Raw genomic sequence first — 26,266 nt, forward strand, 5'->3', positions numbered from 1 at the left:
GTACTGTTGCTAAGTAACCATGGTAACCAGGACTGTAGTAGCGTCCTGGTTGCCATGGTTACCGATCGGAGCCCCAGCGATTAAACTGGGACTCCGATCGGAACTCCGCTGCCACCAATGATGGGGGGGGGGATGGGAGGCCGCACACTGGCCACCAATGTTGTTAATGCTATAGAGGGAGGGGGGGGGCGATGGGGGGCGCACACTGTGCCACCAACGAATTATTACAATAGAGGGGGGGGGGGCGCACACTGTGCCACCAACGAATTATTACAATAGAGGGGGGGGGGCCGCACTGGCCATCAATGATATTCAAACTGGGGAGGGGGGGGGGCCTGGCAGCCCTGATCTCTTACAGGGGGATATGATAGTACAATTAACCCTTTCAGGTGCCGCACCTGAAGGGGTTAATTGTGCTGATCACGGCCCCCTGTAAGAGATCGGGTGCTGCCAGGCAGCAGGGGGCAGTCTTGTATACAGCTTGTAGTGTATTCTAACTAGAAGCGTCCCCATCACCATGGGAACGCTTCTGTGTTAGAATATACTGTCGGTTCTGAGTTTTCACGAAGTGAAAACTCAGCTTTAAAAAAGCTTTATGCAGACGGATCTTCGGATCCGTCTGTATAAAAACTAACCTACGGCCACGGATCACGGACACGGATGCCAATCTTGTGTGCATCCGTGTTCTTTCACGGACCCATTGACTTGAATGGGTCCGTGAACCGTTGGCCGTGAAAAAAATAGGACAGGTCATATTTTTTTCACGGCCAGGAAACACGGATCACGGATGCGGCTGAAAAACGGTGCATTTTCCGTTTTTTCCACGGACCCATTGAAAGTCAATGGGTCCGCGAAAAAAAACGGAAAACGGCACAACGGCCACGGGTGCACACAACGGTCGTGTGCAGGAGGCCTTACTGTCAGTATATTAGGTAGACCTTAAATTGTGGTATTTGTAAGACACTGGATCTCCATCTCCAATTAGAAGTAACTGATAAAATGACGGGCTGTGTCCTCTCTAGTGTTGGGTGCAAATATTTGAATAGCGAATATCGTCACTTCGAGAATTCGCTAATATTTAGAATATAGTGATATATTCGTAAATTCGAATATTCTAGATTTTTTTTTCATCAGCTTGTGGGCCAATGAGAAAGCTGCAATGTCTTTGTCTGAGCTTAACAACATCCCTAGCAACCAATAGAAAAGTTGCCTACCCCTTACTATATAAGAACCTCCCCAGCAGCCATTTTCCACAGTTTTTTGAAGTTCTGAGAGAGACAGCAGTGTCATTGCTGTGCTCTGTGCTTTCCACACTACAGTGTGGACGTATTATTGAAAATTGTGAGTAAGACAGAAAGGGAAGATATATGTGTCAGCATTGGGTTTGTGACCTCATCGCAGTGTGGCAGACCGCCGTCTGCACACTGCAGCACCATGGGTCCCAGCTCTGGCCTACCTTGCAGGTGGAGCAGGCCCCCGCCACCATACCGCTGCATCCGCCCTCACTGCCAGGTCTCGTCTTGTGCGCTATAGTGCATGCGCATGCACCTCTCCCTTTGTTCTAGGAGAGGAGAGCACGCTGATTACTGTCCCTGCCCGGAGGTGGGGTTACTGGTATTTAGGGCAGCTTCACTGACCATGAAGGGCCCAAGCGTGGATGTTATACCTGTTAACCTCTGCTGAAGCTTCCTGTTGCTCTCCCCTGCTGTGTACTGGACTTTTGCCAATTAACCCTGACCTTCCCTCTCTGTCTGCCTCCAGCATTGACCCCTGTATTGCCTGACTATGATTCTGCCTGCCGCCTGTACTTGGATTACCTGGACTACTGACCCTTGCATTGCCTGACTACAAATCTGCCTGTCGTCATCTATAAGTTCGTCTGGACCTCTGACCTTGTGCTGCCTGACTACGAGTTCGCCTGACCCAGTATACCGTATTACTCTGAAATTTGTTTCAAGTGACTTTTGTCTACCTTCTGCCAGTAAAGATCATCTGTTCCGTTACTCGGCCTTTGTTAGACTCTGTACACACTCCTGCAGTTAGCTGCTTTCTAGGTGATTGGTATAAACACCAGGGTCCTGACTCTGTGAGTCAGCAGTCAGCAATATTGGGATAATTCCTAGTCCACATCCTCTGGTCGTGACAATATGTACCGGCCATGTGAAACAGAGAAGTTTATTGATGTATACTCCATACCTGAAGATAGACAGTTAGCCCGAAGTTACAATAGTCTGAGTGTGACCAGAGTCAATACCTTACCAAGAGCCTGTTATGAGGATTACAGATACAACTAACTTGTGATGTCCTTTAAATGGATTATAACTACTGCTTTGCATTGCAGTAATCTGTACATCTACCTCAAGGCAAGTAATTCTCAGTAAATGTTCCCTTTAGTTATTCAAACTGACTCCTTTTTATTTTATGACCTCATTTGCACCCAAGGGTGCTGGCATGATGACATCAGGGACCCGGCCTTCCCTGCACCTAAACCCTATACCATCAAGGGCACCTTAACCAACATCTGGCAGGAGATCCGTCAACACCAGAGTGTGTCCCGAAGGAATCCGGTGCCTTCCTTCCCGTCACTGCACTCCGGCCGAGGGAACTCTGCTAAACTGTGAGTACCAACTACTACACCTATAAGGCCACCACCACACTCACGTGCACCCTTGCGGCTCAGTTGCTGCATAGGCATCATTCACACACAAAAAAAAAAGCTACTACCTTCAGGGTATGTAGACTCTTCATTTTACAAAAGAACATAAACATGGTGAGACACAACTGCACAATAGGTAGAACAGTTGCTAAACAACCCATATGAGGCCTGGTAAGCATCAATTACAGGCCTTTTAATTAGAAATAGGATCCATGCTGCAAGCCCGAGCATCATGCAGTTGTTCCTGAAACTGTACACCCAGAGGGTAGTTTCAACTCTCTCAAGCCTGATGTTAGATCAAGAAGGGGAGTATCAATGGAGGTAATTGGTTTAGAATTATTTTCCTGTGTGTTGAGAGACACCAGGAAGCAGAGACCGGCAGGAGATGGGGAAGTATTAGACTGGGAGCAACGGAGATTCATAAAGTGAGTATCATTTTTGTTTTATTCTGTTTGCACTAATGTTGTTAATGCCCCCATGAACCACTGGGTACACACAACATATCCAATGTACAATGTTTGGACAACCTGGTTATAGATATATATCAAACTGCCTCAAGCAACGAAGCAGAAATGGGCATATTCCCCCATGCTGAATTCAATGAATAATTTAGGAAAAGTAATTTATTCCTTTTATCTATAATTTCACAGATGTGAAACAACTGGCGGGGCAGGTCTGCTGAGCCTCCCACACACAGAGGATATTATTTATGAGTTTGTCATTACAATTTCTTTCACAGTTTTAGAACTCTCACATTGTGAAAAAAAAAAGCAGCACATATCTCAGTGGTGTGTGGGAAACTTTGACATGAACATGAGTTGGAGGAACATCAATCACACTCATGCTGGTATGTTTTTATTTTATTTTTTTCATTTAGACATTATTCAATGTAGGCAGCAAGTGAATAGCACTGAGAACAGAAAACTCCTATTTATCCACAGACAGGTATAGATCAGAACAGACGCTGACAACACCCACTGACCTGTCACTCATTCCACGCAGAAAGCAGCTTCACTCCTTAAAAACTGATACATAATCTTTTCAGTATCTTTATAAAAAGATGTTCTTGCTGGAAAATGAAGCGACACAATTAAATTACTTTACTAGGCATTGAATCAAGGATGGCAGGGGGATTGTAGATGCTCCAGCAGTGAAAAGGTTAAATAGGTAAACTATGAAAACCTAAAAAATGCAATTTGAAAAGTAAAACTCAACACATCACATATGATTACTTTAATGATACCTGATACTGTATGCTACACAGAGTGATGCCAGTTTTAGTTTTAAAGAGGTTTTTGAGACCAGGAACTAATTACTGACGACCTATCCTTAGGAAATGAACCCGGCGTGGACAAAGTGTACAGAACTGTGTAGTTACAGTGCCTGGTTCCAGCACCACATGTGATGTAAACCATGTACCGGGATGGGCTCCCCAGGATACATCGAAGTCACGAACATAAAAAAAAAACTGTTTTTGCCAAAACAGTATTTTACTTAAATGTGGTAATGAGCATGACCATAATGCTGGTAACACAAATTTACATCCCAGAAGACTGAGACTCTTGAGCTGTACAACGTGGCACCCTCCGGTGGATGCTAGAGATAATGCAATGGACCAGGCCACAGGGGCAACACGTGAGTTACGGTGGGACGATGGGGGTAGTAGTTGTCTGCACTCACAGTTAGCAGAGCCTCCCTGGGCCAGCGTGCAGTCATGGGGAAAACAGCACTAAATTCTCTGGGGACCTCTCTATTGCAGGGAACACCAGCCAGATGGAAGTTGAGGTGCCCTTGATGGTGTAGGTGTTTAAGGTGCTTTGGTGGATGGGCCCCTGTGTTCGTGACGCCAGCACCGTAAGGTGCAAATGTTGAGTGTAGTAGTAGAACTGATGAGGAGTAGGTTGTAATCAAACAGTTGAACATTTTCTGAATCAATTGTCTTCAGGTAGTCAGTACAGATACAGTTCAAGTTCATTTGTATGGCATGAGTGATGACTCAGAAATACAGCCAGGTCCATAAATATTGGGACAACAACACAAATCTAACATTTTTGGTTCTATACACCACCACAATGGATTTGAAATAAAACAAACAAGATGTGCTTTAACTGCAGACTGTCAGCTTTAATTTGAGGGTATTTACATCCAAATCAGGTGAACGGTGTAGGAATTACAACAGTTTGCATATGTGCCTCCCACTTGTTAAGGGACCAAAAGTAATGGGACAAGGGGTTGTCTCAGCTGTTCCATGACCAGGTGTCTGTTATTCCCTCATTATCCCAATTACAATGAGCAGATAAAAGATCCAGAGTTCATTTCAAGTGTGCTATTTGCATTTGGAATCTGTTGCTGTCAAATCTCAAGATGAGATCCAAAGAACTGTCACTATCAGTGAAGCAAGCCATCATTAGGCTGAAAAAACAAAACAAACCCATTAGAGAGATAGCAAAAACATTAGGCGTGGCCAAAACAACTGTTTGGAACATTCTTAAAAAGAAGGAACGCACCGGTGAGCTCAGCAACACCAAAAGACCCGGAAAACCACGGAAAACAACTGTGGTGAATGACCGAAGAATTATTTCCCTGGTGAATAAGACACCGTTTAAAACAGTTGGCCAGATCAAAAACACTCTCCAGGAGGTAGGTGCATGTGTGTCAAAGTCAACAATTAAGAGAAGACTTCACCAGAGTAAATACAGAGGGTTCACCACAAGATGTAAACCATTGGTGAGCCTCAAAAACAGGAAGGCCAGATTAGAGTTTGCCAAACAACACCTAAAAAAGCCTTCACAGTTCTGGAACAACATCCTATGGACAGATGAGACCAAGATCAACTTGTACCAGAATGATGGGAAGAGTATGGAGAAGGAAAGGAACTGCTCATGATCCTTAGCATACCACCTCATCAGTGAAGCATGGTGGTGGTAGTGTCATGGCGGGGGCATGTATGGCTTCCAATAGAACTGGTTCTCTTGTATTTATTGATAATTTGACTGCTGACAAAAGCAGCAGGATGAATTCTAAAGTGTTTCGGGCAATATTATCTGCTCATATTCAGCCAAATGCTTCAAAACTCATTGGACGGCGCTTCACAGTGCAGATGGACAATGACCCAAAGCATACTGCAAAAGCAACCAAAGAGTTTTTTAAGGGAAAGAAGTGGAATGTTATGCAATTGCCAAGTCAATCACCTGACCTGAATCCGATTGAGCATGCATTTCACTTGCTGAAGACAAAACTGAAGGGAAAATGCCCCAAGAACAAGCAGGAACTGAAGACAGTTGCAGTAGAGGCCTGGCAGAGCATCACCAGGGATGAAACCCAGCGTCTGGTGATGTCTATGCATTCCAGACTTCAGGCTGTAATTGACTGCAAAGGATTTGCAACCAAGTATTAAAAAATGAAAATTTGATTTATGATTATTATTTTGTCCCATTACTTTTGGTCCCTTAACAAGTGGGAGACACATGTGCAAACTGTTGTAATTCCTATACAGTTCACCTGATTTGGATGTAAATACCCTCAAATTAAAGCTAACAGTCTGCAGTTAAAGCACATCTTGTTTGTTTCATTTCAAATCCATTGTGGTGGTGTATAGAGCAAAATAAAATTGAATTGTGTCGATGTCCCAATATTTATGGACCTGACTGTAGGTTCAGTAGTATTCCTTTTATCAGGTTTAGGCAATTGTCCGTTAGGGAGTTCTGTAGTACTTTCGCTTTACAGGTGAAGAATAATTAGATTTACTTTAAGTCCACTTTCCAGAGCACTCAGGTACTAAATATACTGTTTTCTACGTATCTTGAGCTATCCAATGAGGGCGTTTCTCCCTCGTGGCAGGCAAACTCTCTGCGACATTATTTGCAGGATGCTCTCCTGAAGTATTCAGGTTCAGGCTTCTAGTAAATAAGGACAACTTGGCTCCTTGGTCATCCGGCTGTGTCCAGGAACTTGGAAAGTTACTGTTGGTCACTTGTGCTTGTAAAAGTCCATAGGCCAGACTCAGCTCTAACCTTCACTAGGCTTGCTTTATATTTAGACGTAGACTTAATGTTCAGTGCTGAACTGCTGTAACTACTCTTAGTTTGTCCTCTCCAGGATTGATCAGATCCCGGAGGAAAGAAATTGCAGCAACATAGTGGATAAGGCCTGTTTCTCTCCTCCATACACTTGTTTTCCTCCTCTAACTACAATACACTACACTGGAATGCCCTGAGCTAGACACACCCCAAGCTATATAAATGAGTGGCACCAGCACCACCTAGGGGCGAATGGGTGTAATGATATTTCCAGCCTGATAATAGGAAATACCATACATTGCAAATACATTACACACATACATTACACAAATACATATGCAATGAGCAGGACACTGGGTCAGTGGGGATGCTATGCAGTGGGTCAGATTTAGGTGTGTATAAGTTTGTGACGCCAGTTGCAGCTTGCGCAGGTACTATAGCAGGGCCCTTTAAGATGGTATGAGCTCATGTACCAGGTGAGGAATGCCAGAGGGGGAGATTGTCTCTGTATAGTGTCAACGGTGTCTCCTACCTGTAGTACGGCTGTTAATAGGAGTAATGGAGGAATGATGGAATTCCACACAGATAATAGGGTCCAACTTGTCTTTACTTGATGTTATGATATGCAGCTTTTGATCCATACAATGTACAGCAATAGTCTAGAGTCCCAACAGGTATTGGCAATATGTGGCAGGAATTTACATATATTCTGCATCTGGTACATACGCCTATTAGAATCTGGCAGGTATCTATCTTCTGCTCTGTCTGAGGTCTGCTTGGTTTGGGTCTGACTAGCTGTGGAGGTACTTATCTTCTCCTTGTCTTGGAATCTTTACTTACAGGACTGCTCGCAGGGTATGATGGTTTCTTCCTGGAGATCTGATAGTTCTGAAGATGGCTGCTTTCCTTGTCCACCAGCTGAGGTAAGGGACTCAGGCTGGGAAGGTTGATCTTGGGCCTCAGCAGAGGCTTGGATCCTTAGTTGGGGTCCCTGTTTCTGGGAGGTCCTATTCACACAGCCTACCCCAACAGGGGGTGGCTGGTACACTGCCTAGAACTTTCTTTCCTCCCTCTGAAGTAGGATGTGGGAACATTCCACTCCTCCTCAGATAGGGGAAAGCTAGCCTGGAATGGTCTATTCCAGTCTAGATCTATTAACTAACTGTGGCCTACTTACATATTGCTGCCACCTGCTAGTGTACATTGGAAATTACAGCAAATACATATAATACAAATGCAATGTCAGATTACACAGGATATTAACACATTTACACCTTAACATCACATAGCAGGGTGAAAGAGTTTTAGTGACATACTCTGGGATGTTACACATACAATACATTTTACACACATATGTGGGACGCTGCAATAAGAGCAGTACTGGCAGGCTCAAATAAAACAGCCAGGCCTTACCTGTTATTACCCTAAATTTCAGGAACAGTTTGGGTGCGCGGTGCGGGCTAGCCTGCAGTACAGCACAACAGCTTACAATCTTATTATACTCTACTAGACATTAAGCCCGTTACAATAACGGGCGCTAGAACAGTAGTGCTGGAACTGTGATGGGGGATCTGCGGATGGCAATGTTATGGGGGTATCTGTGGATGACACTGTTATGGGGGACCTGTGAATGGTACTGTTATGGGGGTTCTGTGGATGGCACTGTTATGGGGGATCTGTGGATGACACTGTTATGGGGTATCTGTGGATGGCACACTGTTATGGGGGTATCTGTGTATGGTACTGTTATGGGGGGATCTGTGGATGACACTGTTATGGGGATATCTGTGGATGGCACTGTTATGTGGGATCTGTGGATTGCACTGTTATGGGGGATCTGTGGATGGCACTGTTATGGGGGGATCTTTGGATGACACTGTTATGGGGGATCTGTGGATGGCACACTGTTATGGGGGTATCTGTGAATGGTACTGTTAAGGGGGGTCTGTGGATGGCACTGTTATGGGGGATCTGTGGATGGCACTGTTATGGGGAGATCTGTGGATGACACTGTTATGGGGTATCTGTGAATGTTACTGTTATGGGGGATCTGTGGATGGCACTGTTATGGGGGATCTGTGGATGGCACTGTTATGGGGGATCTGTGGTTGACACTGTTATGGGGGATCTGTGGGTGGCATTGTTATGGGGGGATCTGTGGGTGGCACTGTTATGGGGGATCTGTGGATGGCACTGTTATAGGAAATCTGTGGATGGCACTGTTATGGGGGGATCTGTGGATGATACTGTTATGGGGATCTGTGGATGGCACTGTTATAGGGGGATCTGTGGATGGCACTGTTATGGGGGGATCTGTGGATGGCACTGTTATGGGGGATCTGTGGATGGCACTGTTATGGGGGATCTGTGGATGGCACTGTTATGGGAGATCTGTGGATGATACTGTTATGGGGATCTGTGGATGGCACTGTTATGGGGGGATCTGTGGATGGCACTGTTATGGGGGGATCTGTGGATGATACTGTTATGAGGGATCTGTGGATGACACTGTTATGGGGGTATCTGTGGATGACACTGTTATGGGGGATCTGTGGATGACACTGTTATGGGGGATCTGTGCATGACACTGTTATGGGGATCTGTGGATGACACTGTTATGGGGATCTGTGGATGACACTGTTATGGGGGATCTGTGGATGGCACTGTTATGGGGGATCTGTGGATGACACTGTTATGGGGGATCTGTGGATGACACTGTTATGGGGGATCTGTGGATGGCACTGTTATGGGGGATCTGTGGATGGCACTGTTATGGGGGGGATCTGTGGATGGCACTGTTATGGGGGATCTGTGGATGGCACTATTATGGGGGATCTGTGGATGGCACTGTTATGGGGGATCTGTGGATGGCACTGATATGGGGGGAACTGTGGATGACAGTGTTATAGGGGATCTGTGGATGACACTGTTATGGGAGATCTGTGGATGACACTGTTATGGGGGAACTGTGGATGGCACTGTTATGGGGGATCTGTGGATGGCACTGTTATGGGGGTATCTATGGATGGCACTGTTATGGGGGATCTGTGGATGGCACTGTTACCCCCATAACAGTACCATTCACAGATCCCCCATAACAGTGTCATCCACAGATACCCCCATATCTGTGGATGACACTGTTATGGGGGATCTGTGAATGGTACTGTTATGGGGGATCTGTGGATGGCACTGTTATGGGGGGGTCTGTGGATGACACTGTTATGGGGGATCTGTGGATGGCACACTGTTATGGGGGTATCTGTTAATGGTACTGTTATGGGGGGATCTGTGGATGGCACTGTTATGGGGGTATCTGTGGATGGCACTGTTATGGGGGATCTGTGAATGGTACTGTTATGGGAGGATCTGTGGATGGCACTATTATGGGGGATCTGTGGAAGGCACTGTTATGGGGGATCTGTGGATGACTATATATCAACTATATATCAATTTGCTCTGCATCTCCTACTCAATAATATGCTGCCTACAGATTATTATGGCACTTTTATGGGGGGATCTTTGGATGACACTGTTATGGGGGTATCTGTGAATGTTACTGTTATGGGAGATCTGTGGATGGCGCTGTTATGGTGGGATCTGTGGATTGCACTGTTATGGGGGATCTGTGGATGACCATGTTATGGGGGATCTGTGGGTGGCATTGTTATGGGGGGATCTGTGGGTGGCACTGTTATGGGGGATCTGTGGATGGCACTGTTATGGGGATCGGTGGATGGCACTGTTATGGGGGATCTGTGGATGGCACTGTTATGGGGGGATCTGTGGATGGCACTGTTATGGGGGATCTGTGGATGGCACACTGTTATGGGAGATCTGTGGATGATACTGTTATGGGGATCTGTGGATGGCACTGTTATGGGGGGATCTGTGGATGACACTGTTATGGGGGATCTGTGGATGACACTGTTATGGGGTATCTGTGGATGACACTGTTATGGGGGATCTGTGGATGACACTGTTATGGGGGATCTGTGGATGGCACTGTTATGGGGGATCTGTGGATGACACTGTTATGAGGGATCTGTGGATGACACTGTTATGGGGGATCTGTGGATAGCACTGTTATGGAGGATCTGTGGATGGCACTGTTATGGGGGGATCTGTGGATGGCACTGTTATGGGGGGAACTGTGGATGACAGTGTTATAGGGGATCTGTGGATGACACTGTTATGGGGGATCTGTGGATGACACTGTTATGGGGGATCTGTGGATGGCACTGTTATGGGGGGATCTGTGGATGGCACTGTTATGGGGGATCTGTGGATGGCACTGCTATGGGAGATCTGTGGATGATAATGTTATGGGGATCTGTGGATGGCACTGTTATGGAGGGATCTGTGGATGGCACTGTTATGGAAGATCTGTGGGAGATAATGTTATGGGGATCTGTGGATGGCAGTGTTATGGGGGGGATCTGTGGATGATACTGTTATGGGGATCTGTGGGTGGCACTGTTATGGGGGATCTGTGGGTGGCATTGTTATGGGGGGGATCTGTGGGTGGCACTGTTATGGGGGATCTGTGGATGGCACTGTTATGGGGATCTGTGGATGGCACTGTTATGGGGGATCTGTGGATGGCACTGTTATGGGGGATCTGTGGATGGCACTGTTATGGGGGATCTGTGGATGGCACTGTTATGGGAGATCTGTGGATGATACTGTTATGGGGATCTGTGGATGGCACTGTTATGGGGGGGATCTGTGGATGGCAGTGTTATGGGGGGGATCTGTGGATGATACTGTTATGGGGGATCTGTGGGTGGCATTGTTATGGGGGGATCTGTGGATGACACTGTTATGGGGGTATCTGTGAATGTTACTGTTATGGGGGATCTGTGGATGGCACTGTTATGGGGAGATCTGTGGATGGCACTGTTATGGGGGATCTGTGGATGACACTGTTATGGAGGATCTGTAGGTGGCATTGTTATAGGGGGATCTGTGGGTGGCACTGTTATGGGGGATCTGTGGATGGCACTGTTATGGGAGATCTGTGGATGACACTGTTATGGAGGATCTGTGGGTGGCACTGTTATGGGGGATCTGTGGATGGCACTGTTATGGGGAATCTGTGGATGACACTGTTATGGGGGATCTGTGGATGGCACTGTTATGGGGGATCTGTGGATGGCACTGTTATGGGGGATCTGTGGGTGGCACTGTTATGGGGGATCTGTGGATGGCACTGTTATGGGGGATCTGTGGATGGCACTGTTATGGGGGGATCTGTGAATGGCACTATTATGGGGGGATCTGTGGATGGCACTGTTATGGGGGATCTGTGGATGACACTGTTATGGGAAATCTGTTAGTGGCATTGTTATGGGGGGATCTGTGGGTGGCCCTGTTATGGGGGATCTGTGGATGGCACTGTTATGCGGATCTGTGGATGGCACTGTTATGGGGGATCTGTGGATGGCACTGTTATGGGGGGATCTGTGGATGGCACTGTTATGGGGGATCTGTGGATGGCACTGTTATGGGAGATCTGTGGATGATACTGTTATAAGGATCTGTGGATGGTACTGTTATGGGGGGATCTGTGGATGGCACTGTTATGGGGGGATCTGTGGATGATACTGTTATGAGGGATCTGTGGATGACACTGTTATGGGGGATCTGTGGATGACACTGTTATGTGGGGTCTGTGCATGACACTGTTATGGGGGATCTGTGGATGACACTGTTATGGGGGATCTGTGGATGACACTGTTATGGGGGATCTGTGGATGACACTGTTATGGGGGATCTGTGGATGGCACTGTTATGGGGGATCTGTGGATGACACTGTTATGGGGGATCTGTGGATGACACTGTTATGGGGGATCTGTGGATGGCACTGTTATGGGGGATCTTTGGATGGCACTGTTATGGGGGGGATCTGTGGATGGCACTGTTATGGGGGATCTGTGGATGGCACTGTTATGGGGGATCTGTGGATGGCACTGTTATGGGGGATCTGTGGATGGCACTGTTATGGGGGATCTGTGGATAGCACTGTTATGGGGGGATCTGTGGATGGCACTGTTATGGGGGATCTGTGGATGGCACTGTTATGGGGGATCTGTGGATGGCACTGTTATGGGGGATCTGTGGATGGCACTGTTATGGGGGGAACTGTGGATGACAGTGTTATAGGGGATCTGTGGATGACACTGGTATGGGGGAACTGTGGATGGCACTGTTATGGGGGATCTGTGGAGGGCACTGTTATGGGGGGATCTATGGATGGCACTGTTATGGGGATCTGTGTATGGTACTGTTATGGGGGATCTGTGGATGGCACTGTTATGGGGGATCTGTGGATGGCACTGTTATGGGGGATCTGTGGATGGCACTGTTATGGGGGGATATGTGGATGGCACTGTTATGGGGGGATCTTTGGATGACACTGTTATGGGGGATCTGTGAATGGCACACTGTTATGGGGGTATCTGTGAATGGTACTGTTATGGTGGGATCTGTGGATGACACTGTTATGGGGGATCTGTGGATGGCACTGTTATGGGGGATCTGTGGATGGCACTGTTATGGGGGGGATCTGTGGATGGCACTGTTATGGGGGGGATCTGTGGATGGCACTGTTATGGGGGATCTGTGGATGGCACTGTTATGGGGGGAACTGTGGATGACAGTGTTATAGGGGATCTGTGGATGACACTGTTATGGGGGATCTGTGGATGACACTGTTATGGGGGAACTGTGGATGACACTGTTATGGGGGATCTGTGGATGGCACTGTTATGGGGGATCTATGGATGGCACTGTTATGGGGGATCTGTGTATGGTACTGTTATGGGGGGATCTGTGTATGGCACTGTTATGGGGGATCTGTGGATGGCACTGTTATGGGGGATCTGTGGATGGCACTGTTATGGGGGATATGTGGATGGCACTGTTATGGGGGGATCTTTGGATGACACTGTTATGGGGGATCTGTGAATGGCACACTGTTATGGGGGTATCTGTTAATGGTACTGTTATGGGGGATCTGTGGATGGCACTGTTATGGGGGTATCTGTGGATGGCACTGTTATGGGGGATCTGTGGATGGTACTGTTATGGGGGATCTGTGGATGGCACTGTTATGGGGGATCTGTGGATGGCACTGTTATGGGGGATCTGTGGATGGCACTGTTATGGGGGGAACTGTGGATGACAGTGTTATAGGGGATCTGTGGATGACACTGTTATGGGGGATCTGTGGATGACACTGTTATGGGGGAACTGTGGATGACACTGTTATGGGGGATCTGTGGATGGCACTGTTATGGGGGATCTATGGATGGCACTGTTATGGGGGATCTGTGTATGGTACTGTTATGGGGGGATCTGTGTATGGCACTGTTATGGGGGATCTGTGGATGGCACTGTTATGGGGGTATCTGTGGATGGCACTGTTATGGGGGATCTGTGGATGGCACTGTTATGGGGGGATCTTTGGATGACACTGTTATGGGGGATCTGTGAATGGCACACTGTTATGGGGGTATCTGTTAATGGTACTGTTATGGGGGATCTGTGGATGGCACTGTTATGGGGGTATCTGTGGATGGCACTGTTATGGGGGATCTGTGGATGGTACTGTTATGGGGGATCTGTGGATGGCACTGTTATGGGGGATCTGTGGAAGGCACTGTTATGGGGGATCTGTGGATGACTATATATCAACTATATATCAATTTGCTCTGCATCTCCTACTCAATAATATGCTGCCTACAGAATATTATGGGACTGTTATAGGGGGATCTTTGGATGACACTATTATGGGGGTATCTGTGAATGTTACTGTTATGGGGGATCTGTGGATGGCACTGTTATGGTGGGATCTGTGGATTGCACTGTTATGGGGGATCTGTGGATGTTACTGTTATGGGGGATCTGTGGATGACACTGTTATGGGGGATCTGTGGATGGCACTCTTATGGGGGATCTGTGGATGGCACTGTTATGTGGATCTGTGGATGACACTGTTATGGGGGATCTGTGGGTGGCATTGTTATGGGGGGATCTGTGGGTGGCACTGTTATGGGGGATCTGTGGATGGCACTGTTATGGGGGATCTGTGGATGGCACTGTAATGGGGATCTGTGGATGGCACTGTTATGGGGGATCTGTGGATGGCACTGTTATGGGGGATCTGTGGATGGCACTGTTATGGGGATCTGTGGATGGCACTGTTATGGGGGGATCTGTGGATGGCACTGTTATGGGGGGGATCTGTGGATGATACTGTTATGGGGGATTTGTGGATGACACTGTTATGGGGGATCTGTGGATGACACTGTTATGGGGGATCTGTGGATGACACTGTTATGGGTCGATCTGTGGATGACACTGTTATGGGGGATCTGTGGATGACACTGTTATGGGGATCTGTGGATGACACTGTGATGGGAGATCTGTGGATGACACTGTTATGGGGAATCTGTGGATGACACTTTTATGGGGGATCTGTGGATGGCACTGTTATGGGGGATCTGTGGATGGCACTGTTATGGGGGGGATCTGTGGATGGCACTGTTATGGGGGATCTGTGGATGGCACTGTTATGTGGGATCTGTGGATGGCACTGTTATGGGGGGAACTGTGGATGACAGTGTTATAGGGGATCTGTGGATGACACTGTTATGGGGGATCTGTGGATGACACTGTTATAGGGGATCTGTGGATGGCACTGTTATGGGGGGATCTGTGGATGGCACTGTTATGGGGGATCTATGGATGGCACTGTTATGGGGGATCTGTGGATGGCACTGTTATGGGGGATCTGTGGATGACACTGTTATGGGGGATCTGTGAATGGTACTGTTATGGGGGATCTGTGGATGGCACTGTTATGGGGGGTCTGTGGATGACACTGTTATGGGGGATCTGTGGATGGCACACTGTTATGGGGGTATCTGTGTATGGTACTGTTATGGGGGGATCTGTGGATGGCTGTCACGACCGCTATCCCAGGAGCAGTCGTGTCGCACCAGACGGAGGGGAAGGGGGACCCTTATCTACGGATGGGAATAGTATGGCCACCCCTGACTAACCCTAAGCTGGCACCTGTCTGCTCTGATACCCTAGACGGGGTGTGAACCCGTGCGGCGAGCAGGATGCCTATACCCTCAGTCACCCTAACAAGCCTAGAGTGGGGAAAGGCCGATGGGAGCACTAGTCACCATCACTCATGTCTAGGAGAACAGCAGGGGAAGACATAAACAAACAAACTATAGCAGAGATAGACTTATCCAGTCACGAGCAGAGAAGGCGATCCCAATCACGACAGTCCACGCCGGACAAGAGCTCCACAGCAACACCATCAAACGATCTCCTTCAAAGGTCAGAATAGAACTGGAAGTAAGGACTATATCTGGCAATGACTGCAAGTGAAAGTGAAACTAATATAGTAGCTGGGAGTGGCAGACAGGACTCACCTGAGAAGGATCCCTACAAACTCCCAGTCAGGACAAAAAGGTTCACAAGGCAAAACCCAGATGACATACCCTGAACCACAGAGCAAACTCACAAGCTATCGCGAGTAGCAAGTCGCTGCGACCTTCTCCTCCCAGACCTGTCTGGATCAGTCACAGTCGTGACAGTACCCCCCTTTCTACGAGGGGCCCCTGGACCCTCAAGACCAGGCCTCTCCGGATGGGAGCTATGAAAAGCCCGAATGAGTCTGTCCGCTTTTATCTCTGATGCTGGAACCCACATTCTCTCTTCGGAACCATAACCTTTCCAGTGCACCAGGTACTGAAGAGAGCAGCGAACATATCGTGACTTAACAATCTTTTCTACCTGAAACTCAAGACTGCCATCAACAACCACCGGAGGAGGCGGTAGTGGCAATGGTTCAGGAGGTTCTACATATCTCTTAAGCAGAGATCTGTGGAAGACATTATGGATCCTTAGAGTCTGAGGTAGCTCCAGACGAAAAGCCACCGGGTTAATGATCTTAATTACCCTATAAGGACCAATAAATCTCGGACCTAATTTCCACAAGGGAACCTTCAACTTGATATTTCTGGTAGACAACCACACCAAGTCATTCACCCCAAGGTCCGGAACTTCAGAGCGCTTCCTATCAGCCGCACGTTTGTATCTACCACCAATTCTCTTCAAACTTTCTTGCACACTCTGCCACACTGAAGAAAGTGAAGACGCAAATCGTTCCTCCTCGGGAATCCCAGACGGCCCACCCTCACTAAACGTACAAAACTGAGGATGGAAACCATACGCACCAAAAAATGGTGACTTATCGGTGGATTCTTGACGACGATTATTAATGGCAAACTCGGCTAACGGTAAATAAGATGACCATTCCTCCTGATTTTCGGAAACAAAGCATCTCAAATATGTCTCTAGGTTTTGATTGGTACGTTCAGTCTGACCGTTGGACTGTGGATGGAAAGATGAAGAAAACGACAGATGAACCCCTAAACGAGAACAAAAAGCTTTCCAAAATTTAGAAACGAATTGGGTACCACGATCCGAAACAATATCGGAAGGGACCCCGTGAAGCTTCACGATGTGGTCAATAAAAACCTGAGCCAGTGTGTTAGCATTAGGCAATGCGGCAAGAGCAATAAAGTGCACCATTTTACTGAATCTGTCAACAACTACAAGAATAACAGTCTTCCCCGCTGATACTGGTAGATCCGTAATGAAATCCATTGACAGGTGCGTCCAAGGCCTGTTGGGGATGGCCAGAGGTAAAAGACGCCCTGCCGGACGAGTATGATCTACCTTAGAACGAGCACAAGTAGCACATGCAGACACAAAATTCAACACCTCCTGGCGCCATTTAGGCCACCAGAACCGACGAGACACTAACTCAGAGGTTGCCCTACTACCTGGGTGTCCTGCCAGTGTGGAGTTATGGTGTTCTTTTAGTATCTCCAGGCGTAAATTTTCTGGCACAAACAGTTTACCCGAGGGGCAGGAGGCCGGGGCGTCCCCCTGAGCTTCCAACACCCTCCCCTCCAAACCTCAGTGTAATGCAGAGACCACCACCCCCTTTTGCAAAATGGGCTCTGGTACCTCAACATCACCCCCTCCAGGAAAACTTCGAGACAATACATCCGCCTTAGTATTTTTTGCCCCCTGGCGATAGGTTATTACAAAATTAAACCTAGTAAAAAATAACGACCACCGAGCCTGTCTAGGGGTGAAACGTTTAGCAGACTCCAGATATAATAAGTTTTTGTGATCAGTAATCACCGTGATGGGATGAACCGCCCCCTCCAAAAAATGACGCCACTCCTCAAAAGCCAACTTAATAGCCAAAAGTTCCCTGTTGCCAATATCATAGTTCCTTTCTGCAGTAGACAATTTCTTCGAAAAGAAAGCACACGGATGCCATTCACCAGGGGACGGGCCCTGAGATAGTACCGCTCCCACCCCCACCTCTGATGCGTCAACCTCTACAATAAAAGGAAGCGAGACATCTGGCTGTACGAGAATAGGGGCCGAGGTGAATCTCTCCTTCAGAGATGCAAAGGCAGTTTTGGCTGCATGTGACCATTTGGAAAAATCGGATCCCTTTCGGGTCATGTCCGTCAGTGGTTTGACCACCAAGGAATAGTTCTTTATAAACTTTCTATAAAAGTTTGCAAACCCCAGGAAGCGTTGCAATGCCTTCAGGTCCTCAGGCAGTTCCCAGTCTATAATCGCCCGGACTTTCTCTGGATCCATGCGGAAACCTGAATCTGACAACACATACCCCAGAAATGGCAGTTCTTTTACGGCGAACACACATTTTTCTAACTTAGCAAACAATTTGTTGGCCCTTAATATCTGCAGCACTTGTCTCACATGGATCTTATGTGTATCCAGATCCGGGGAATAGACCAGGATGTCATCAAGATATATCACAACAAATCTCCCGATAAGGTGACTAAAAATATCGTTGACAAAATGTTGGAATACCGCAGGCGCATTAGTAAGACCAAATGGCATGACCAGATTTTCATAATGCCCTTCCGGAGTATTAAAAGCCGTCTTCCACTCATCCCCCTCTTTGATGCGAACCAGGTTATAGGCTCCTCTGAGATCCATTTTGGAGAACCATTTAGCACCAGCAACCTGATTAAAGAGGTCGGGAATGAGAGGAAGAGGATAGGGATCTCGGATAGTTATCCGGTTTAATTCCCGGAAATCCAGGCAAGGACGTAGGCCCCCATCTTTCTTTTTAATGAAAAAGAACCCTGCAGCCACAGGTGAAGAAGAGGGTCTGATGTGTCCCTTAGCCAAACTCTCCAAAATATAATCTTTCATAGCCTTCCTCTCCGGGCCGGAAAGATTGAATAACCGGGTTTTAGGTAGTTTTGCCCCAGGTAATAGATTAATCGGGCAATCATATGGACGATGAGGTGGTAACCCCTGACAACCCTTCTCAGAGAACACATCCATAAAATCTGACAGAAAGGCAGGTAAAGATGTTACAGAGAGTGTAGAGCACCTACTACTCAAGCAGTTGTCCTTACAATGTTCACTCCACTCCACAATCTCCCCGGCCTGCCAATCCACCACTGGATTGTGAGTCACCAGCCAGGGAAGCCCCAATACCATAGGAGCCGGAAGACCGTCCAGGACATAACAAGAGATATGCTCTTTATGGAGGTCCCCTACCTGCAGATGGATATTATGGATGATCTGAGTTAACTTTTTCTGAGTAAGAGGGGAGGAGTCGATGGCAAAAACAGGAATAGTTCTGCGTATCGGTTCCGGAGTAAAACCCAGAGCCTGAGCAAACCGTGAATCCACCAAGTTGACCCCCGCCCCACTGTCCAAAAAGACGGAACAGATCTCAGTCTTATTGCCCGCCTCAACGGTAGCGGACAACAAAAACTGAGACATGCGTATGGAGGAAACGAATACGCCCAGACTGTTATCCTCCGCACAATCTGGGGACTCTAGTTTTCCGGCGGCTCCTTTGTTTGTGGTCTCTTGGGTTCTGAGGGACAAACCTTTACAAAATGACCCCTCCCCCCACAACGAAAACAAACCTCTGACCTACGGCGGAACTTAGGAGGATTCACCCGTCTAGTGGCGCCCCCTATTTGCATTGGTTCGACTGGATCATAACAAACCGATCCCTGCCCTATAGAGGCCTCCGTAAAATTTAATAGTCTCTCCCTGAGTCGTCTGTCGATTCTTATGGACAGAGACATAGCAGCCTCCAGAGACCCAGGGACCTCGTATACCGCCAGCGCGTCTTTTAATTTTTCAGACAACCCCTGGCAGAACTGACTCCTAAGGGCCGAGTCGTTCCATAACGTATCAGTAGCCCACCTACGGAATTCGGAACAATATAGTTCAGCAGACCGGTTCTCTTGCCGAAGTCTACGTAGCTTAGACTCAGCCAGTGAGACCCTGTCCGGGTCATCATATACGAGACCCAGGGCTTCAAAAAACTCCTCCACTGATCGTAAGGCCAGAGAGTCTGATGGTAGGGAGAAAGCCCAAGCCTGCGGATCTCCTTGCAGGAGAGAAATTACAATGCCCACCCGTTGTTCCTCACGGAGGATCTAGGGCGTAACCTGAAGAACAATTTGCAAGCTTCTCTGAAGGTTTCAAATTGGTCTCTCCCTCCTGAGAACCTATCAGGTAAAGCCACTTTTGGCTCAGGAGTACCTTGGTTTCCCGTAGCAACGGTGGAACCCAAGGATTGCTGCTGCTTCTGCAGCACTGTTGCTTTTAATCCTGCCACTTCAAGGGATAATCCCTGTAATTGTTTCGCCAAAACCGTAACCGGATCCATAGTGGAACAGAAAAATACAAAGCAAAACAGCAAGAAAAAAAAAAAAAAAAAAAGAAATGTCACTTTTTTTTTTTTTTTTTTTTTTAAAAAGGCCAGATATACTGTCACGACCGCTATCCCAGCAGCAGTCGTGTCGCACCAGACGGAGGGGAAGGGGGACCCTTATCTACGGATGGGAATAGTATGGCCACCCCTGACTAACCCTAAGCTGGCACCTGTCTGCTCTGATACCCTAGACGGGGTGTGAACCCGTGCGGCGAGCAGGATGCCTAAACCCTCAGTCACCCTAACAAGCCTAGAGTGGGGAAAGGCCGATGGGAGCACTAGTCACCATCACTCATGTCTAGGAGAACAGCAGGGGAAGACATAAACAAACAAACTATAGCAGAGATAGACTTATCCAGTCACGAGCAGAGAAGGCGATCCCAATCACGACAGTCCACGCCGGACAAGAGCTCCACAGCAACACCATCAAACGATCTCCTTCAAAGGTCAGAATAGAACTGGAAGTAAGGACTATATCTGGCAATGACTGCAAGTGAAAGTGAAACTAATATAGTAGCTGGGAGTGGCAGACAGGACTCACCTGAGAAGGATGCCTACAAACTCCCAGTCAGGACAAAAAGGTTCACAAGGCAAAACCCGGATGACATACCCATGGAGCAAACTCACAAGCTATCGCGAGTAGCAAGTCGCTGCGACCTTCTCCTCCCAGACCTGTCTGGATCAGTCACAGTCGTGACAATGGCACTGTTATGGGGGGATCTGTGGATGGCACTGTTATGGGGGATCTGTGGATGGCACTGTTATGGGGGAATATGTGGATGGCACTGTTATGGGGGGATCTTTGGATGACACTGTTATGGGGGATCTGTGGATGGCACACTGTTATGGGGGTATCTGTGAATGGTACGGTTATGGGGGGATCTGTGGATGGCACTGTTATGGGGGTATCTGTGAATGGTACTGTTATGGGGAATCTGTGGATGGCACTGTTATGGGGATCTGTGGAAGGCACTGTTATGGGGGATCTGTGGATGACTATATATCAACTATATATCAATTTGCTCTGCATCTCCTACTCAATAATATGCTGCCTACAGATTATTTTGCAACTTCATGGTGACATGTTCCCTTTAAGTTGTACTGTTATCAGTTTGATGAGAAATGAGCTATAATGCGTGTTTGTGAGGCTACTTTCACACTCGCGTTTTGGGCGTATCCGTCATGGATCTGCAAAAAGGGTTCCGTTACAATAATACAACCGCATGCATCCGTCATGAATCCGTTTGTATTATCTGTAATATAGACAAGACGGATCCGTTTTCTATTGTGCCATATTGTGTCAGAGAAAACTGATTCTTCCACATTGACTTACATTGTGTGCCAGGACGGATCCGTTTGGCTCAGTTTCGTCAAGCGGACAGCAAAACGCTGCAGGCAACGTTTTGGTGTCCGCCTGCAGAGCGGAATAGAGACTGATCGGAGGCAAACTGATGCATTCTGAGCGGATCCTTTTCTATTCAGAATGCATTGGAGCAAAACGGATCCTTTTGGACCGCTTGTGAGAGCCCATGACGGATCTCACAAACGAAAAGACAAAACGCGAGTGTGAAAGCAGCCTGAGCCATCAGGAGTTCAGAGATGAGGGCTACACATGGAGCTGCTAGAGCAGCTGCCTGACAAATTCTCTGTAAAACAGAAAGCAAGATACTGTACAGGTACACTGAAACTGAAGGCTGCAGAACAGACACTGTTGCATTTATAATAAAGACCAAATGAGTAAAATGTAATGATAAAAAAAATTACCTCCAAAGGTGTCCATAGCCTTTAGGTCCAGAACACCCCATTAAATTATATATAACTTCCTAAAAGCAGATTCTGATTTAGAAATACTTTTATTGACCAGTAATTAGCAGTCATAGTTACACTGGTACTGGTTAAGGTTGGGACTTATCCCTGATCCAGTGTTTTAAAATGACCATACAGAGTTCGAGGCTGCACAATTAGCAAGCAGCTGAGGAATGGAGAGTACACTGTCAGTAACACCAGGGCTCCCCATAGAGAAAGCAGGGATGGTTTTTAACCACCTCCGGACCGCCGAACGCAGCGACGCTTCCTGGAGGTGGTTGATTGATTCCTCCTGGATGCGCCGGCGCGTCCTCTCGCGAGACGCGAGATTTCGGTCACAGCCGGCCCGCGCATGCGCATCGCGGGCCGGCAAAAGTTCGAGGAGTATTGCATCAGCAACCTGCCAGCCAATGATCGTTGCTGGCAGGTTGCTGATTTTTAAAAACCGAATCAGAAGCCATCTAACACCTTATATTAGTAAATATAAGGTGTTAAATGGCTTGTCTGCTCCTCTGCTGGTCCTTTTCATCGGTTGGATCCAGCAGAGGAGCATACAGAACTGTGAGTACCCACCAAACACTCACCTTAGCCCCAGATCACCTTCCATCACCCCCATCATCCAAATTAACCCCTTGATCGCCCCCTGTCAATCACTTAGTGAAAGACAAAAAGTGATCAGTGTAAACTGTCACTTTTTTTTTTCACTAGTATTGGCTGTTAGGTTTTAGGATTAGTTTAGGTCCCTTGGTTAGGTAGTTAGCGTCAGTTAGCGCCCACCGCACCGCACCGCAGTCACTTTTATTCGCTGATTAGCGTATCGCTAATCAGCATTTGTACTTTTATAGTATCTGTAAGTGATCAAAACTGATCACAGTCAGATCTATAATAGTATTAGTGTCACCTTAGCTCGCCCTCCACCCAAAACGCAGTGTTTGCCCGATCAGGCCTGATCGCCCGCCCCACCGCAGTGACAAAAAATTATTATTTTTTTGATCACTGCACATTCACTTTACACGCACTGCGGCGATAAAAAAAATCAGTTTTGATATTTTTTATCAACCGCAGCGGCCTCCGGTACTTCGCTAGCCTCCCCTTTGAATGACAGGCTTGCTTTTTTTCTTGGGTAGTCTCAGGGAATACCCCTAAATTTAGTAGTCCAAATGTCAAACAGGGGGTATTCTTCTGAAGAGGCCTACAGGATTCTGACCCAGTCGGATGAGGAATGGGAACCCTCATCTGATGAATCTAGCGGGTCAGAATATGAACCTGTAGAAAGCAGTGGCTCTCTGACCCAAAGTTCGGACGAGGAGGTTGAGGTCCCTGATAGCACCAGGCGTACCAGGCCCCGTGTCGCTAGACCACAGGTTGTGCAGGATCCGTTTCAAGGGCAGCAGAGTGGGGCTGGCGCTGTCGGATCACATGGTGAGGCATACACCAGCAGCGCAGCCCTTCCTGGACCTAGTACCAGCACTGCCGTACAACCTGGTGAAGTGGCGAGCACCAGAAGGGCAGTTGAAGCTGGTACGGTGGCACGTGCAGTAGTTACCCCGTCGCAGCCACCGCGCAGACAGGCCCGTAGAGTCCCTGAGGTGCTGGCAAACCCTGATTGGCAGTCACCAACTTCAGCCGCACCTGTAGTTCCCCCTTTCACCGCCCAGTCTGGAGTTCGGGTTGAGACAGCTCAGATTGGTTCGGCCCTGGGATTTTTGGAGCTGTTCTTGACTGCGGAGCTCTTGGACTTAGTCGTGGCAGAAACAAATCGGTATGCCACTCAATTTATATCCGCCAACCCGGGAAGCTTTTATGCCCAGCCTTTCCGGTGGAAACCAGTCCAAGTTTCCGAAATTAAAATTTTTCTGGGCCTTCTCCTCAACATGGGTCTAACTAAAAAGCATGAATTGCGGTCATATTGGTCCACGAACCCGATTCATCACATGCCCATGTTCTCTGCTGCTATGTCCAGGACACATTTTGAGACCATCCTGCGTTTCCTGCACTTTAGCGACAACAGCACCTCTCGTCCCAGAGGCCACCCAGCTTTTGACCGGCTCCACAAAATTCGGCCCCTCATAGACCACTTCAACCAGAAATTTGCAGATTTGTATACCCCCGAGCAAAACATCTGCATAGACGAGTCCCTAATACATTTTACCGGGCGCCTTGGCTTCAAACAATACATCCCAAGCAAGCGTGCCCGGTATGGGGTCAAATTGTATAAGCTCTGTGAAAGGGCCACAGGCTATACTCACAAATTTCGGATCTATGAGGGAAAAGATCAGACCCTGGAGCCGGTCGGTTGCCCTGACTACCTGGGGAGCAGTGGGAAGACAGTCTGGGACTTGGTGTCACCCTTATTTGGCAAGGGGTACCATCTTTATGTGGACAATTTTTACACAAGTGTGCCCCTCTTCAGGCATTTGTTCCTAGAACAGATTGGCGCCTGTGGCACCGTGCGACCTAGTCGCGTGGACTTCCCCCAACGGCTGGTTACCACCCGTCTTGCAAGGGGGGAGAGGGCTGCATTGTGTAACCAAGAACTGCTCGCGGTGAAATGGAGAGACAAGCGTGACGTTTACATGCTCTCCTCCATTCACGCAGACACGACAATCCAAATTGAAAGGGCAACCCGTGTCATTGAAAAGCCCCTCTGTGTCCACGACTATAATGCGCTCATGGGAGGGGTGGACTTCAATGACCAGATGTTGGCTCCCTATTTAGTTTCCCAATGCACCAGACGCTGGTATAAGAAGGTGTCTGTATATTTAATTCAATTGGCTGCCTATAATAGTTTTGTTCTCTACAGTAAGGCTGGGAGAACACGATCCTTCCTCAAATTTCAGGAAGAGATCATCGAGAACCTCCTGTATCCAGGAGGTTCCGTGGCCCCAACCACCAGTGTAGTTAGCCGTCTACACGAGCGACATTTCCCCAGTGTCGTTCCTGGTACCTCAACCCAACCGCCACCCCGAAAAAAATGTTGTGTCTGTAGCAGGAGTGGAATAAGGCGTGACACCCTCTATTTCTGTCCTGACTGTCCTGACCACCCTGCCCTATGCTTAGGAGAGTGTTTCCGGAAGTACCACACACAGGTACACTTAGCATAGGGATTGCATCTCACAGGACAGGCACACAGGGCTATTAGGGCCCTTTCTCTCACAGCTGCTGCAAACCTCTCCTTTCACCTGGGATAAAGTGCATAACGTACTTCGCCACATCTTTGGGTGATTTGCGCTTTGCACATTGTCCCATGGGGAAGGAGAGGTTTGTTCTATAAAGGTAAAAAAAAAAAAAAATCACCGGTAAGTATAAAAGATAATGTTCAGTTCAATAAAGTTTATATGTTCTGTTCAAAAGTTATTATAAAGTTAATAAATTTATTGCGTTGCGGCCTGGTTTTTTCTTTTTTGTTTTGTTTTTTTTACCTTCCAGGTGGACCAACCGATCGACTAGCTGCAGCACTGATGTGCATTCGGACAGAAGCATTGCGCTGATGTCAGATTACACACAAGTCGGTGTATGCGGCGCTGCAAGACGAGATTTCTCCTCTGCAGTAAAAGATACGTTTGCCGAGGCATATGAGCTGAGGAGGTGGCGTGTTCATATACTTTGGCAAACACTTTGTATATAAAAAATATATAAAAATCCCGGCAATGATTTATTCATTCACATCGATTGATGTGAATGGAGAAATCGGGTTTGCCAGGGCATACGAACTAAGTGGGTATGGATGTTGGGCGGAGCTCCTATGTCCTGGCAGACGTCTTTCCCCTCCTTTTATTTTTTTTGGAAGGAAGGAAAAAAAGAAGGGAAGGAAGGAAAGAAGGAAGAAAGAAAAAGGAAGGAAGAAAGGAAAGGAAGGAAGGAAGAAAAGAATGGAAGGAAGGAAAGGAAGGAAGAAAGGAAGGAAGGAAAGAAAGGAAAGGAAGGAAGGAAAGGTAGGAAGGAAGGAAAGGAAGGAAGGAA

General features: G+C 47.5%; 1 long non-coding RNA gene across 1 annotated transcript; it reads right to left on the reverse strand.

Annotated features, from left to right (window-relative positions):
* Positions 1-2,420: 2,420 nt before the first annotated feature.
* LOC120977326 lies at positions 2,421-22,869 on the reverse strand. The gene is made up of 3 exons (XR_005773873.1): positions 22,859-22,869; positions 6,300-6,303; positions 2,421-2,605 (listed from the first exon to the last, which is right to left on the reverse strand). It is a non-coding gene; the product is annotated as an uncharacterized LOC120977326 (long non-coding RNA).
* Positions 22,870-26,266: the final 3,397 nt, after the last annotated feature.

This window comes from Bufo bufo, chromosome 8 (assembly GCF_905171765.1).
Source record: "Bufo bufo chromosome 8, aBufBuf1.1, whole genome shotgun sequence".
Taxonomy (NCBI): Eukaryota; Metazoa; Chordata; class Amphibia; order Anura; family Bufonidae; genus Bufo; species Bufo bufo.